The 15,633-nt window shown below is 37.4% G+C and overlaps 1 long non-coding RNA gene across 1 annotated transcript; it reads left to right on the forward strand.

Moving 5' to 3' along the window:
* Positions 1-1,068: 1,068 nt before the first annotated feature.
* On the forward strand, positions 1,069-1,896 carry LOC149201543 (uncharacterized). Its single transcript, XR_016253437.1, has 3 exons — positions 1,069-1,278; positions 1,383-1,447; positions 1,546-1,896. It is a non-coding gene; the product is annotated as an uncharacterized LOC149201543 (long non-coding RNA).
* The last annotated feature ends 13,737 nt before the right edge of the window (positions 1,897-15,633 follow it).

The raw sequence follows: 15,633 nt of genomic DNA on the forward strand, positions 1-15,633 counted from the left end.
TTTAATTTTTAATTATATTTCATATAAATTTTATGGGAAATACTATTGTTTTCATAAACCTTGGGCTCCAAAACCACTAGTAATTTGACCAAATCAAATTTACTTTAACTATCCAATAAAAATTAATAAAAATAAATAAAAACTTAGAATTTTTATTTTATTTTAATAGGACAAATTAGCATTTAATTTTACTGTGCAAGACTTGTTAGTTAAGGTAATTAGCAAAGAATTTTAAAATATGTTATTTTGTTTTAAAAATTGTGTTTAAAGAAAAGTTATGCATACTCATAAAATGATTAGAGAAAGACTTATAAAAAGAAAATCTTGATTCCAGACAGTTGGACAATTATATTTCCCTCCATAAAGAGATTAAAGGAAAAAAAAAATCAGGTGAAAAATGTGTGTGAGTGCGGAAAAGAAAGAAACATTGATGATAGGAAGTTCTCAAGAAAGAAAATTGGTTTCACTGAATCTTCTTGAACTGGTCAAAAACCGGTGGAAGCCCAATCAAGACATTCTGGACTGAAAGTTTTGAGGTTACGAAATGGTCATTGTTTGAACTCTTGTGATAATTAGGAGGCTTGGTGGGTAGACTTGGAAGTAATAGTCGATCTCACTGATTGGGAAGAACTAGTCTTTCTTTCATTATTTTCTGGCAAAGGAAACAAACATATATGTATTTACACTGATTCCAAGAAAAGTAGATTGAAATATTTTGGATGTAAAGTTATTCTCTCACACCCACATGTCAGTTAAACAAAGATCTTTTACCATTAATATATAAATTTACTCCAGGACTGTAAGTTCTTGACAATCTTAATTTTTTACATTACTGCGGACAAATATAATGTGGTTCTTTTTACAATCAAACCAAACATAGATTTCTATGCCTGCCACGACTAATGTTTAACAGGGTCATACATTAGTTGGGTTTCTAACCCAGTCAAGTAGCCCGCTTATCAACCCTTAATCCACGATTTGCTATATTCTATACATTAAATTACCACCCGTCTACATTTATACCTCATTAATTCAATGGTTGTTGTATCGGCCTAAGTGTGGAGGTATCGCCCCTCTGGAGTCTTCGTCTGCTATACAACCTTGTTGGCGACCTTGGGAGTGGATCCTCATCAATGGTACCCAGGTGGTGATTCGAATTGGACGGTGGTGGAGAACCTCGGCGTTCTATGTCTCTGGTGTAATGTCGTCGTATTTTTCATTTTCTCTCTCCCAGAAATAGACATGGCGTACTCTGCAAAGGAGTTTTCTTGCGCTCTGGTATTTACAGGTCTATCGCTTGTTGTTGGAGGTTGCTTGTTCTTCCAATTTGGTTCACTATTGTCATGATATGTTTCCTATTGGTTTATGGCTTCCATTGACAGACTCATCTGATTTCTGGTTCGACATTCAGCTGCGAGGAGGGTTTCTACATGCGGCTTCAAAAGAAGTAATTTCTGAGTGGCTTCGCTGGCTATTTCTATTCACCAGTTTTTTACCTAGTCATTGTTTTCATACACAAGTTTTTAATTTTGATACTCCTCCCAGTTGGGATGGAGGGTTTTGCAAGTGATGGTGTTTTGGGCGAAATGACGGAGAAAGCCTTTGGTCGGACCATTAAGCGCGGTGATGGTTGTTATAGCCCATCTACCTGGTACTTGAGCCTTTGCCCATTATGTTCTGTTAAGGGTTTCTTAGTTTGAGGGTTTTTGGACTCCAGATAGAAGACTTCATTATGTGAACTGTTAATTTATCTGTTTATACATTTGTAATATCTCTACTGTTAGAAGCATTTCTTCCGGTTTTAAAGGACGAAATGTATTTGTATATTTTTGTAAAGGGTTAATGACGGTCCAACGCCCTAGCCCAGCGCTATTTTCTTACTCTTTTTTATAATGGATTTGGACAGTTTCTTATTGTTGTTAAGAGGGTTTTATTGGCCAACTTACCGTTCTTGTTTTTCCATTTACATAATTATCTATCAACTTCTTCTGAGTAATGTAATGTTTTGGTAGTGGCTTCATCATTTCCGTGAGAAATAGAAGTCAAAAAGCTCATCTATTTTTCAAGTTGAAACTCTAAAATTTTGATCGGTTGTGGTTTATCAAGTAGAGTTTACAACTATCAGACGTGGCCCGCGAGGGTAGGAAGTTTAGTCATGCATGAAATAAAGGATGTATACCTGTAATTTTATATGTCGCAAGTTCAATTTAAATTCGTTCTACTACCTTAAGTTTCTCTGTTAAAATCGGTAGGTCCGTGTTCCTAAACGATTTCTTTTTACATGATATGAATGTTTATAAGTTTATTTGATCATTTATGTATATTTTTTCCCTATGTCCCTGGTGATCAGGGTTTTTCCTTTACCTAATAAAAGGATTATGGGCGTAGTAATATATTCTGTGCAGAAGTCTGACAATTCTTGTCCTCTTGTTTTTGTTTTATTGCCATAATCTCTGCATATCTCGACTCTGTCAGTTTTTTTTTTTTTTAATATTTCGGTCATTTTCACCACGTATGACTCTGCATTTTACTGGGTATTAGAAAAGTAATTCTAACTCTCATCTAGATACATAAAAATTACTTATGGACTAATCTATACAAGATATCCCGAATTAACCATTCTATCTCTAATATTTATTAGCAAAATATTAGGCATATATATATATATATATATATATATATATATATATATCATATCTCTAATTATTTAATATGAGAATTTCAGTTGGTTATCTGAAAGAGGCTGTCTTCCAGATTTGATTTGCAACTAGACCTTGAGTTGCTTGCTACTTTGCCTCCCAACCCTGAGACTACTGTTCCAGCTAAGCTCCCCCCTGTTGTTACTGGATACATCCTTATTTTTTTATTTTGAGAACCCACTATCTCACAGCTTTCTGGTCCAAATGAGACTTAGCTACAAAAAACTGTAGGCAGCACAGATTTTCTTCTCTTTTTATTTCAGCTTTCTTGCTCACTTTCCCTCTTGATCTCAGATACCCCAATCCTCTTGATATTTCTTGAATAAATCTTCAAGAAATTAGTTAGGGACAGGGAAATGTCACTCCTAACTACTCTAACAGGTGAAAACAATATTTACATGTAACTTCTATTTCATATTCATAATTTAATTCAAGAAATAGTTTTTATAACTTAAAATAATAATCACTTTGTTTAGTTTGCCGTAAATTAAATATTTAAATTGCTTGGGGATATCACAGTTGTTTATTTTAATCTTCTGACACAAATATCTCTGGATGTAAAGTTTATTTATTTAACTTCTGGAAGATAGAAGTTATTATTGATTATTGTCTGTAAGGAATAGTCGATCTCACTCGTTGGGAGGAACGAGTCTTTCTTTGGTTATTTTCAGACAAAGCAGAAAAACACATATGTATTTATATTGATTCCAAGAAAAGTAGATAAAAATATTCTCGATATAAAGTTATTTATTTTAACCTTCTGACATAAATATCTCTCGCTGTAAAGTTTATTTATTTAACCTTCGACAGATATCATTGATTACTGTCTGTAAGGAAAAATGAAGTTTCCAAAGGATTTATGATACTTTCTGTGAGGAAAAATGAATTTTCGAAAGGATTTATGAAATCATATCACTGTTTTTTGTTAAGAGATGAAATTATTCTGGTATAATCTGAAATTACAGTCTCAAAATGAGACCGACAAATATATATATGGAAATGGTTAAATTCTCAACTGCTAAAAGAAAAGAGATTGCAAGCAAATAAGACTTCTTGTTTCTCCATATTTGAAAACCCAAATTTCATTATAACCAAAAGATTGTGGAAGCGAAACCTAGATTTTGTCTTACGGCTCATGCGCAGAACATTGGAGTTCTGAAGGGAACATTCAAGCATGAGATATAAACCGCTATGTAAGTAACCATAAATACGAAGGAAATATTGGGAGGAACAAACCTAAAGAAACAACAAAAATCTTAGTCGTTACTGCAAGAGACTCTAAATCGAAAGATGGGTCAAATATAATCTAAGAATTGATTGAGCATAAGTTGTTTTCAAAAACCTGGATAAGGAAAAAAAAAACGGGTTAGTCCTTCCGTGGCAGGGAAGAAACCCCACCACGATGATAGTCCCAGATATCTTGTAATAAATTTAGGGTTAAGAATATTTAATAAGAATTTTTTCATAATCTTTCCATAATCACAATGGCTAATACTTTCAGAGGTCATTTTTAAAGAAATGTAACTTGAATTTGTTAGGATATTCCGACACATAGAAAATAGTTAAGTACAACTTGGTCTAGTATAGAGTTAGGTAAAGTGTGTTTCTTTATCGTTGTACATTTTGTAACTTGCAATCTGACGGTCACGATATGTAGTGATCCGATGATTCAGTCTCTCCTCGGTATTACCGACACTTGATCCGTGGCTTGACACCCGATTGGTCCATGATTTCTATTTAAAGCGCATGGAGGGTCATTTGTAGGGTAATCCGTGCATGAGAGAAACATATGTAAATTTTCATTATTTTATTAATAAATTGCCTGAAGTGGCCGCGTTGGCTCAGGCCGTGGACTGTTTCCCTCTTTGAGGGTTTTAACCACGTCAAAATACTGGTGTATTGATCTGCGATCTGGTTGTGAGCGGTGTCCTTTTGGTGTTCTGTCTGAGGAACTTACCCTGTAAATTCCTACATGGTATCAGAGCTATTTGAGGGCCGCGTCCGTTGGTGATCCAAATCTGAAGCCAGTAGAACTGCATCCGACTGCCGTTTCCTAGATCTGTTGTTTCTGACTGCTTTCGGGCCGAGAGGACTGCTCTGTTGTGTTGGGAGCATCTGTTCCAGTGAGGAACCCCTTTCGTTTCACGCGAAAAGGTTTCCAGTAGCCCTAGCTGCGTCATTTTTAAGATCTGGAGGTATACAGTGTTTATTTGCAATTTACTGTTATTTTCTCTCTGTTTATTTCGGTTTCGGTTTATTTAGCCTTTTTATTACCGGATCTATACCTTTCATTTCTGCGTATGCTCTTTGCCTTGCGACTCTGTGCGATCTGGGCAAATCAGAAACAGAAAGGAAGGATTTTTCTCATGCGTATGCTCTTTTCCCTGCGCCTTAGGGTGATCTCGGAAAATCAGAAACATTGAGGAAAATATTTAGTTTCCGGCCAAAGCTAACATTGAGCCGCAAGGTTCATTTTTGAAAATATTTAGTTTTTCGGCTAAAGCTAACTTCGAGCCATAAGGTTCGTTTTCTTTGCATGTCCGTGTTAGGTTTTGTGTTTTTTGTTTTGTAGGGAAAAAGAGCTTTCTCAAAGCAAGCACGCAACCCAAAGCACCCCCCCCCCCCCCCCCCCCTCTCTCTCTCTCAAATTTTTTGTATAGATCAATTGGTTCAAAGCTATTTTAAGAGAGTAGAGGTCTTGGGTTCAAGTCTCCATTTTGTGGGGGCGGACTTTTTCATTTCCGCACATTCCCGCACTTCGTTGGCAACTTCAACAACTTTTTTTCAAAAAGCCATAACTTCTTCATCCGGAAGCCGTTTTCAGAGCCGTTTTTTTTAAACCAGCCTAATTTTTCGAGATCTATCCATTGTTGCACTTATTTTCAGCATCTTTAGCTTCAGTTTCCATTGAAATGGAAAGTCAATACCAAGTTACCCTTGACAGCACCAACTACTTCCAATGGTTGGCTTACATTGAGGATTTACTTAGAAGTAAAAGTCTCTATAGAATAGCCTCAGGCCAAGAAAAGAAACCGAAGGATGAAGATAAGGCTGCTAAATGGGAAAATAGGCAAGATCAAGCACATGGATTGATAGGGATGTCTATTTCTCCAGATCTTAGATTCCATATTGCAGAAATTGATACTCCTGATGAAGCAATGAAACAAATCAATAAAGTTTTTGGGATTAAAAATGAAATTAGAGCCCATCAATTTGAAAATGAGTTGCTTACATTGGACCCTAATAATTTTTCTTGCATTGAAGATTTCTTGTCCAAGTTCAAGACCCTTAAATATCTTTTGGAAGGTGTTAAAGTTAAGAAAGAAGATAGTAACCTTATCTATTCCATTCTTACAAAGTTGGGATCAGCCTACTATGTGTTTGTTTCTACCTTCCATTCTACAAGAGAAGCCTTCATTTCTCAAGGAACAGACTACAAGCCCCCTTCCTTTGACTCTTTTTGTGATTCTTTAATAAGAGAACAAGAAAAACTCTTACACCTTGGTCTTCTTAATCTTGGAAACTCTTCCAAGAAAGCGTTAGCCGCCCAGCAGCAACCAAATTCAAAGAATCCTAAGAAGTCATATCCTAAAAAAAATGGTCCTAAACCAAACAAGGGTCCTAAGCAATTTCAGCCCCAAAATGAAAAATCATTTCAACAAAATGATAAAACAAATAAAAACAAAGGGAAGAAGACTGATAGACATTGCAATTTTTGTAATCGAGATGGCCACTTAGAATCAAAATGCTTTAAGAAGATGGAAGCCTTGGAAGCAGCAATGAAGAAGCATAACATCCATTTGGGGCAATCTTCAACTTCAACTTCATCTTCAGGAATGGCACTTTCTGCATGTGGTTGTCAAGCATCTCGGTCTGGCTATGCATTAAATGTATCTTCTTCTTCTCATTCTCATGAGTGGCTCATTGATTCTGGAGCTTCTTATCACATGGCCAAAAACAAAGCCATGTTTTCTTCTTTAAATGATTGTAACACCAAAAATATATATGTTGGTGATGATAGATCTCTTAATGTTGTAGGGACTGGAAATGTTCATCTAGACAATGGTCAGTTTAATGATGTATTATGTGTTCCAACCTTATCCTGCAACCTTCTATCTGTATATCAGATAACTCATTCAGGTGAAGGTAAAATCGTTGAATTTTCACCTCATGATGTTGTAATCAAGGACCTAAGAGATCCTAAAAAGATTTTAGCTACTGGCATTGCTGATGATTCTACAAGGTTGTATAAGTTTCACAACTTTTTGTCATCAAATCTTCCCTCAGTATTTGTTGCTCATAACGATGAAGTGAGCAAACTTTGGCATGAGCGATTTGGTCACTTAAACTATCGCTCCCTTCAGCATCTATGTAAAGAAAATATGGTGACAGGTCTTCCTATGGTATCTTGCAGAGATGGTGTTTGTTCCGGATGTGTACTCGGAAAACATCATCGGGACAGTTTTGAAAAACGTGCCTCTTGGCACGCCTCAGCCCCTTTACAGCTTGTGCATAGTGATTTATGTGGTCCACTTCCAGTTGTGTCATTCTCTGGCTGCAAGTATTTCTTAACTTTCATTGATGACTTCTCCAGACGCACTTGGGTATACTTCTTAAAACTCAAGAGTGAAGTATTTAACACTTTTTTGGCCTTCAAGGCCTTTGTTGAAAAACAATCTGGACATCAAATTCTTAAGTTAAGATCTGATAATGGCAGAGAATATGTTAAAAACACATTCATCAACTATTGCACTGAGAATGGAATTCAAATGCAACATACTGTTCCATACACTCCACAACAAAATGGTGTAGCTGAAAGGAAGAATCGCACCTTAAAGGAAATGGCTAATTGTATGCTACAATCTAAAGGACTTGGTCTTAGTTTTTGGGCAAAAGCAATTAACTGTGCAAATTACATAATAAATCGCACTCCTACTAAGGCTTTAAAGAATATCACTCCAGAAGAAGCATGGAGCTCAATCAAACCAGATGTAAGTCACTTTCGTGTTTTTGGAAGTGAAGCGTGGGCCCATATTCCAGATGAAAGGCATAAATCTTTAGAACCTAAGAGTGAAAAATGTACTTTTGTTGGATATTCTGAAGATGTCAAAGGCTATAGACTTATTCCATTTAAGTCCAAAAATGTTATCATTAGAAGAGATGTAAAATTTGATGAAAATATATCGGCCTGCGAGCCTAGTCCGGCGGATGTGCCACCTCTCTCTATCTCTTCTACCTTTGAAAACATTTCTTCTTCAGATGATGAAAGTGATGATGACAATCCTCCCCCACCATCTCAGGATCCTCCTTCAGCTCCTGAGCTTCCAAAATGGGTTCGTGCTACTCGAGATGCAGCAGGTGATCTTGCCGGTGATCCTACAGATCAGCGACGCACACGTTCTCAGTTCGAGAGAGCCTCTTCTTTACTGGCTCAAGCTCCAGTAAATTATGATCCTGACACCTTTGCAGAAGCTTCGGGCCATCTAGATTGGGAAGCAGCTATGAATGAAGAATATCATTCATTATTGGCAAATGATACATGGGATCTTGTTCCTCTACCAAAGGGACGAAAACTTGTTAGATGCAAATGGGTTTACAGAACCAAGTATGGACCAGATGGGAAAGTTGATAAACATAAAGCTCGTCTTGTTGCTAAAGGTTTTTCACAGGTTGAAGGCATTGACTACACTGAAACCTTCTCCCCTGTTGCCAAAATGAACTCTATCCGCCTTATTCTTTCCCTTGCTGCCTCTTTCAAATGGGAAGTCCATCAGATGGATGTTAAATCTGCCTTCTTGCATGGGGACTTGCATGAAGAAATCTATATGGAACAACCCATTGGCTTCATACAAACAGACTCCAGCCTTGTATGTCTACTTAAGAAATCCCTTTATGGTCTCAAGCAAGCTCCTCGGGCTTGGTATGCCAAAATGGATAGCTTTCTTTTAGAATCTGGCTTTTCTAGGTGTCATTCTGACAATACTGTCTACACCAAGAAAGTGGGCAACTCTCTTATCATCCTTGTTCTTTATGTTGATGATCTTATCCTTACTGGTAGTGATCCCAACCTTATAAACCATGTGAAGTCTAGCCTTAAAAGGAAATTTGAAATGACAGACTTAGGACACTTACACTATTTTCTCGGTCTTCAAGTCTTGCAATCCAAGGAGGGTATTTCCCTTTCCCAGTCCAAGTATGCTTGTGATATTCTACGTCATTTTCACATGGAAGACTGTAAGCCAACCCCTTCTCCCTTTCAGTGCGGAGTCAAACTTTCAGTCACTTGTACTTCTCCTGAAGTTGATGCTACCTTATACCGTCAACTTGTAGGAAAACTCTTGTATCTAACTCATACTCGTCCTGACCTTTCCTTTGCTGTTGGTCTTGTTGCTCGGTTTATGCAAAACCCACGTGAAAGTCATTGGAAAGCAGCTAAAAGAATACTTCGTTATGTTCGAGGTACAGTTCAGTTTGGGATTCATTACAGTGCCGAAGCAGCTCCTCTATTGGTTGGTTTCACTGATTCTGATTGGGCTGGTGACCCTGATGATCGGAAGTCTACTGCCGGTTATGTGTTCACTCTTGGTTCAGGACCTATTACATGGGCTTGTAAGAAACAAGCTGCCATTTCTCTTTCATCAGCAGAAGCAGAGTATCGTGGTGCCGTAGAAGCTAGTAAGGAAGCCTTGTGGCTTCGTCAGATCCTGTCAGAGTTTGGCTTTCAGCAGCAGCATCCGACTACACTTTGGTGTGATAATCAAAGTGCCATTCAGCTATGCAAAGATCCAGTCCAACATCAGCGCAGCAAACACATTGAACTGCACATGCACTTCATCAGAAAGCTCATCCATGACCATGTTCTTGAAGTGCAATATTGTTCTACAGATGATCAAGTTGCAGACATCTTTACAAAGACTCTAACAGAGGCGAAGTTCACTAAACTTCGATTTATGGTTGGAGTTCAGGAAGTTGTCATTAAGGGGGGATAGGCTCTAGTGCCTCCTTCCTTCTCCTATTGTGTCATATTTGTAAATCCTTCAATGCTATCCCAAGTTGTTCTTAAGGGGGGATGTTAGGATATTCCGACACATAGGAAATAGTTAAGTACAACTTGGTCTAGTATAGAGTTAGGTATAGAGTTAGGTAAAGTGTGTTTCTTTACCGTTGTACATTTTGTAACTTGCAATCCGACGGTCACAATATGTAGTGATCCGACGGTTCAGTCTCTCCTCGGTATTACCGACACTTGATCCATGGCTTGACACCCGATTGGTCCATGATTTCTATTTAAAGCGCATGGAGGGTCATTTGTAGGGTAATCCGTGCATGAGAGAAACATATGTAAATTTTCATTCTTTTATTAATAAATTGCCTGAAGTGGCCGCGTTGTCTCAGGTCGTGGACTGTTTCCCTCTTTGAGGGTTTTAACCACGTCAAAATGCTGGTGTATTGATCTGCGATCTGGTTGTGAGCGGTGTCCTTTTGGTGTTCTGTCTGAGGAACTTACCCTGTAAATTCCTAAAGAATCTAACATTAAAACAAAATATATATATGATAGTTGTAAGAATAGTATAACCCTCACGGATTGTACAGACATCCGAAACTGTTGTTAACAACAAATATATATATATATAAATTCCATTACACAGAAGCCATGACATTCTAGAATTAAAATCATTCAGTTTTATGACAAACGAGGACAGTATAAATAGTTCAAGAGGAACTATTAATAACTAATCAAAAACCATTCCCAATAAAGATAATTGAAAACTGCATGCATAACAGGAAACCCTTAATACACTGAATAGTCACAGTTGGCCTGCATTCGAGCCCAATGGTGACAGAGACACTTGCCGACCATATTTAACATTTAATAGTCAAGGCAGAACCATTAACTGTTCAAAATAATAGCAAAAATGAACGCAGAACTTCAGCTGGTGAAAAACCTATTAGAAAATGCGCACAATTGATAAGGTAAGTTCCAAAAACCTGGAGCAGAAGAACATACCAAGTATCAAACGCCATTGCAAAAAATTCTAGAGCCCTAGAGCAGAAGCTGAGGTTGGTGGCAAGTTTCTCACCTGCAAGAAAAGAAACATAGAGGTTAATAAATCTGTGAATACACTCAATATGAAAACAAAACTAATACACATACCATAACCCTTTAATACTAATTGAAATATATGTGCGGAGAACGGTCATTGCCGAAGGAAGCTCTGGAGGAAGCACAAAGGTTAGCGACGTTTTGACCACGACAAGAAGAGAATAAAAATTCAAACCCTCAGCAATGACGAATTTACCTAGAACAAAAGTTTCCTGTGACAGTAGAAAACCTTGTTGCCGAGGAGAAAGACTGTTATGAAAGTCCACCATCATGATGCCTGAAAAGTCAAACATGTGTTAACTCTGGTAAACACCCCGAAGAAATGAAAGGCAGGGTAAGAAAAGTTCAAAGGCCACTCTTACCCAACAAAGATTCAACAAAGACGGCAAACCCTAACCAGAGGAAGCAGAGCAGTGCCGGGTGCAAAGTCGAATGAGAGGATTTCGACAGGAGATCGGGAGGAGGTGGTTGGCATAAACTAAACCAACGCCTCTCCACTGTCCGATTGAGGTTTTGAGATTGGACGCCTGAAAGGATGCCACCTGCTGTCCTGGAAGAGTTGGCAGTACTGCCATATTTATGAACCTCTATAGCTAGAATCCACTATGTGGTGTCGTAACATCAAACCATAAACGTTGAAGTTTAAACATAATCACAAACCACGTATTGGGATGTATCAACATTTTAATTAATGTAAATTGAGGTTTGTCGACCAACACATAAAGATAATGTAAACTCCAGATTTGTAAGCCAAGACGGATAAATATATCGAAACCCAAAGTTTAGAAACCAAACAACAAAAGAATTATAATCGATACATGGACAGATTAAAGTCTTAATATATAATTACAAAATTGATATTACTGTTGTGCAACAAAATAAATAGGGTGACTTACCATTATAATATATATATATATATATATATATATATATATATATATATATATATATATAAATTTTTACCTTGTTGAATGTGGGAGAGTGTTACAAGTGGTATAAGATTCTAAGTTTTAGTACTGAGGCCTATTTGGGCATTTGATTAATAATTACATATATGTTTTGAACCCAGTGTAACACCCTCCTCCCACATCTATCCAAGTAATCAGCCAATCGGGGTAAACATGCAAAAAGCGGCTACTATGATTAGATTCAACCTCCTATGTGACCTTGAGGAAATAAAATCGATGGAAACACAACATACCACCTTCCACTTCAGCTACAAGACCCTTGAGAACTGTACCATCACTTCAGGAAGCTAGCCCCTGCGTCCCACTGAAGTTCTTGATCACTTGACCTCTGAACGCTCTCATACTATAGGCTTGTATGCATCCATGAGGCTCTGGAGGCTCTCATGCTATAGGCATGCCAGTTTCTAGGGACTATTTTTTCCATTTTTGTGCCTACATCCCTAAGATTTAAACCACTTTTTCAAGCTTAGAGCCCAAGTCACTGCCCAAAATTGAATGACATCACTAGAACAATAAAATAATAGGGAAACAATGACACAACAGAAAATAGTTGAACAAGCCCTTAACCAGACCCCTACTAGCCATGACAACCATTTCGTTAAACATATCACAAATATGTAATCTATATGTGTAAACAACATATTTAAGCATAGGGATCTCATACTTATCTGAGAATCGCTAAGAACCATTTGTTTAATTATCATCTATTCGTTCATAGATACATTTTCCATTCATTTACAAGTAAAAGCATGATGAGAGGCATACATAGCCACTGTCATAAAACACATATATAACCAACATAATAGCAACAAAATTACCAATGAAATCATAGCCATAAGATCCACATATAAATCATTATAATACTCATAGAAATAAAAGGAGAAATAATGTCTCATTAATTACGCAAAATCCAAACTCGATATGGGACTACCACATTCCACCCGACCATAGAATGGCTGAGTCAAATCTCTCTTCAGCCATTTTGTAACAGCCCTGGTGAAAATTCCATGTCATAATGTAAATAAAGGAAAAAATAAGACCATGGGTAAGGGACACGTATTCCAAGTTGAATGTTGGGCAAATATATCCTAGTGGACATCACTCGATGTGTGTTCTGGGCTAAGGAAATTAGCAAAAACAATGGCTGAGGCTTTGGAAAGGCAAAAAGGAATTTTTGACACATCTATTTGTGAAAATAAAGGAAATTTGGAGAAAATTAAGGTGAAAGGTCACAGGTTGCATTCGAAGAGGAAAATGAAAGAAAATAATGGAAAGTGAAGGAATTAGAGGCCTCATTAATAAAAAGGCTTCTGAGGATTAGTTGGCAGGCTTGGTTAGTGAGGCTCTTAGTCAATGTAATCTCTTGGTTAGTTCAAGTTTGGAGCTCTCTCATTATTATCTCTCTCTCTCTCTCTCACTCTTGATCACTTAGAGTTTTCTCCGAGCACTCTAGCTTTGGATCAAGGAAGGAAAATCAAGCAAAGGGAAAGGAAGGATAGCAAGGATCAAGGAAGGAAAATAGGATCAAGCAGCTTCAACAACAATAATTGCAGGTAACCTTTTGGATACGTGATTTCCCAGCAGGTTTGGACATGCATGGCTTTGCATGTTGGTGTACGGTTCTCTTGTTGTCGGTGGTATGGTTTTGACTGGTTATGACAGTGGTTTTCAGCCTAGCCTTGCCTTTTTACAGATGCCATGGTGTTGGGATGTTTATTTCGGTTTTAATATTTGATTTACAGGATGGATTTCAAAAACCGGTGTGGAGGTGGTATCAATGTTCATTCCCAAAAGCCTAGGAATACCTTGACCAGTTTTGGCGGGATACACGGTAAAGACTTAGGGAGAAGTCTTGGATTAGGGTCTAGTGATTTAGGTTTGGATTGTGGTAAAGCCTAAGAGACTAGTCTCAATTTAGGGCCTAGTGATCCGGGATTGGATTGCAGTAAAGCATGAGAGGTAAGGAGATGGAAAATTTATCAAGGATAGTGATGGATTCCAAATGGAATTCCAAGTTTGGTTTGGTTTTGATTGGAGCATCGGTTTTGGTGTGATCATGGTTTTATGAGGGTAGAGGTGGTTTAACCTCTGGATTCTCTTAGTTTTTCTTGGATTGGTTGCTCTATGATATCCGACATTCATGCTTGGAATATGGCATGGGGGTGATTAGTTGTAAGAGAGATTTGGTACAACCATATCTATGATTGGTGGTATGTGGAAGTCCCAAACCTGGTCGGATTTTCCTATAATTAATAAAAACTATGTTCTCTTACTTTTGCACTAGTTTATATGTCGATTTAATGGTTGTCATATCTCTGATATTTATATGGTTTTATGCTAGTTATAATCATGGTTAATTGGCTGGTTCATGTCATGGTTTTTTCATGTATTTACTTGTAATTGTTAAATTGATGGATGAAAGACCTAATTGATGATATAATAGTTCAATGGAGAAGGAGTTGATCCTTTTGATTATTTTTCATAAATCCTTTCACTCATTGATGTTCTATCTTGTATCCTAGACCTGTAGGTTTCATTGATGCCAAGTGTCTAATAGAATGTTAGTCTTGGTTGAGGATGCTTAGGCCTAGTCCTCATGTTTATTTTTTATTTATCAACATTGTTAGCATGTCTTTGATGGATTCTAAAGGTTGTAGCAAGTTCTAGGTAGAGGTCAGGATTCTCGGATAAAAAAGTTCTTCAAATCTCGAGGTTGCTAGCACAGGTCTACAGAGAAAAGTCGACAGTCACTGGAACAGAGGTCTATGAGAATGACTTTGAGTTTCTAGTCACTGTCTTACCTATAGCATGAGATAAAATTTGGGTTAAGAGGTTTAAAACATGAGTGGGACCCAGGGACAAGATGTCTGAGTAGTTGGCATGTCTCCTAGGGGTGTAATTGTTGATGTGGAAGGGTTTGTTAGATGATTCCCATTCATTCCATTTCCTTAAGATCACCAAGGAGATTTAATCCCTTATAGTAACCTCTCTCATCACATGTTTTCCCAGCTGGTTGACTATTTGGGTGGACCTGGGAGGAGGGGGTGCTGCAAATTGGTATTAGAGCATCGTTGCACTCTCCTTGGGTGAATGTGTTGGTCACGCATGCACGTCAGTTGCGTGTGTTTCTCTTACACTTGCATTCCATGAGCTTGTTGCATTGCATATTGTTTGATCATGATTGTAGTAAGGTTGTCATGAGGAGCTTGATGTTGATTTTGTGGAATGCATCGTCAAGAGTATATGACCGGTTACATGATTATATGCACCTTGATTACATCCTTGTATTTTAGGTTGCATTCTTGTATGTTTGATTGCATGTATCACTCTTGTAGGGTTGGTTACAAGAATTTGTCGATTATGCTCGAATACATGCATTCATGCATTTGTGTGGTTGATATAGTCATGGATTGATCACTGGACTCTAGCTATAATGATTTGAATATGGTTTGGTACTCATATGTTATATTTCTATATGCAATATTCATGCATCAATGATATTGGTTATGGCTATGCATTAATAGTAGGTCGAACATGCATTGTGAAGTCATGGTATGCAATTTAGGTCATCAAGGTGATATTGGTATGCTATGATGCTAATGTGTTAGCTGAGATAGAGCAGGAGATGCAGATAATCATAATGAGGTTGCAACATTGGACATTGGGGTAAGAGAAAATCATCATATAGGTATTGTATGTTGGCATGCAAGTATGTAAGTTAAGGATTATTATATGCATTAAGTTTATGTGCATACCTTTTAATGTTATGATTACATTCATGATAGATGTTAGTTGATTAATGTAATTATATGCACGTGTCAGGTAGTCAAGAATGATAGTAACATGTAGTTGTATGAATTGC

Source organism: Pinus tabuliformis, chromosome 2_1, assembly GCF_031772625.1.
Source record: "Pinus tabuliformis cultivar Carrire ecotype Pingquan chromosome 2_1, CPIR1, whole genome shotgun sequence".
Lineage (NCBI taxonomy): Eukaryota > Viridiplantae > Streptophyta > Pinopsida > Pinales > Pinaceae > Pinus > Pinus tabuliformis.